Here is a 1578-nt window from a genome sequence, read left to right on the forward strand (position 1 = left end):
AAAGGAGACTGGAGAAAGCACAAAGTTTATAAATATCAAAGGTAGTTATGATTGCAAGAGGCATTATTAACCAAAATACTAAGTTAGTGTGTGAGTGGCAAGGAAGAGCAAGTAGCAAATTCACAAATCCTCCTTTTGTGTACACTAAGACAGAAAGCCAATGATGTGCTTGATCAGTACATTTTATTTTTTTAGTAAGGCTTCCTTTTTAAAAAATAGTATGTAAAAGTATTTTTAAAACTAAAATATGCAAAGAACTATAATTCAATTATAAGTAAACATGCAGCACAGAGGAAGTGAAATGGACAAAATATTTGAATAGACATTTTATCAAAATAAGGTACATAGATGACAAATAAGCATATGAAAGGATTGCCAATATTATTTGTCATTAGAAATACAAATTTAAACAAGATACAAGTTACCCATCCCCTGCCCACCTCCCTTTCGCTATCCTTTGTTCATTTCCCAGAGTTACGGGCACTGATGGGGGCACTTGATGGGATGAGCACTGGGTGTTATACTATATGTTGGCAAATTGAACTTCAATTAAAAAATAAATAAAAATAAACAAGATACAAGTACACCCCTATTAGAAAAAAAAGGGTCATACATTGACCCGCGCGGCCAAGGTGCTGGAGCAGCTTATGGGCCAGACCCCAGTGTTCTCCAAAACTAGGTACATGGTTAGATCCTTTGGTATCAGGAGAAATGAAAAGATTGCTGTCCACTGCACAGTCCGTGGGGCCAAAGCAGAAGAAATCCTGAAGAAAGGTCTAAAGGTGCGAGAGTATGAGTTAAGAAAAAATAACTTCTCCGATACTGGAAACTTTGGTTTTGGGATCCAGGAGCACATCGATCTGGGGATCAAATATGACCCAAGCATTGGTATCTACGGCCTGGACTTCTATGTGGTGCTGGGTAGGCCAGGTTTCAGCATCGCAGACAAGACGCGCAGGACAGGCTGCGTTGGGGCCAAACACAGAATCAGCAAAGAGGAAGCCATGCGCTGGTTCCAGCAGAAGTATGATGGGATCATCCTTCCTAGCAAATAAATTCCCGTTTCTATCCAAAAGGCCAATAAAAACTTTTCAGTGAAAAAAAAAATTAGAAGGGCTAAAATCTAAGAAAAAGTGACTGTACCAATTGATGGTGAGGAGGTGGAGCAACAGAGACTCTCTCATTCACTGCTGCTGGGAGTGCAAAATGGTATAGTCACTTTGGATGACAGGCAGCTTCCACCTAAAAGCCTGCATATGGATATTTAGATCAGGTTTATTCATAATCACAAAAAAATAGCCAATCAAGATGTCCTTGAATAGGTGAATGGATAAAAAAAAACTTGTATATCCTGACAATGGAATATTTTTCTGTGATAAGCAAAGAGTGAGCTATCAAGTCATTTAAAAAATACTGATAATCTTAAGTGTATCTTCTAAGTGAAAGAAGCCAGTCTGAAAAGGCTACATATGATTCTATATGATATTCTGGCAAGGCCAAATTAGACATATGATGAAAAGGTCAGTGGTTGCAAGGCATTCAGCAAGTGGAGAGAAACTTGATCAGGTAAAGCAGAAG

General features: G+C 38.5%; 1 pseudogene; it reads left to right on the plus strand.

Annotated features, from left to right (window-relative positions):
• On the plus strand, positions 616-1100 carry LOC475080 (ribosomal protein L11 pseudogene; annotated as a pseudogene).

The sequence above is a fragment of the Canis lupus genome, chromosome 13, assembly GCF_011100685.1.
Source record: "Canis lupus familiaris isolate Mischka breed German Shepherd chromosome 13, alternate assembly UU_Cfam_GSD_1.0, whole genome shotgun sequence".
In the NCBI taxonomy this organism is placed as follows: domain Eukaryota; kingdom Metazoa; phylum Chordata; class Mammalia; order Carnivora; family Canidae; genus Canis; species Canis lupus.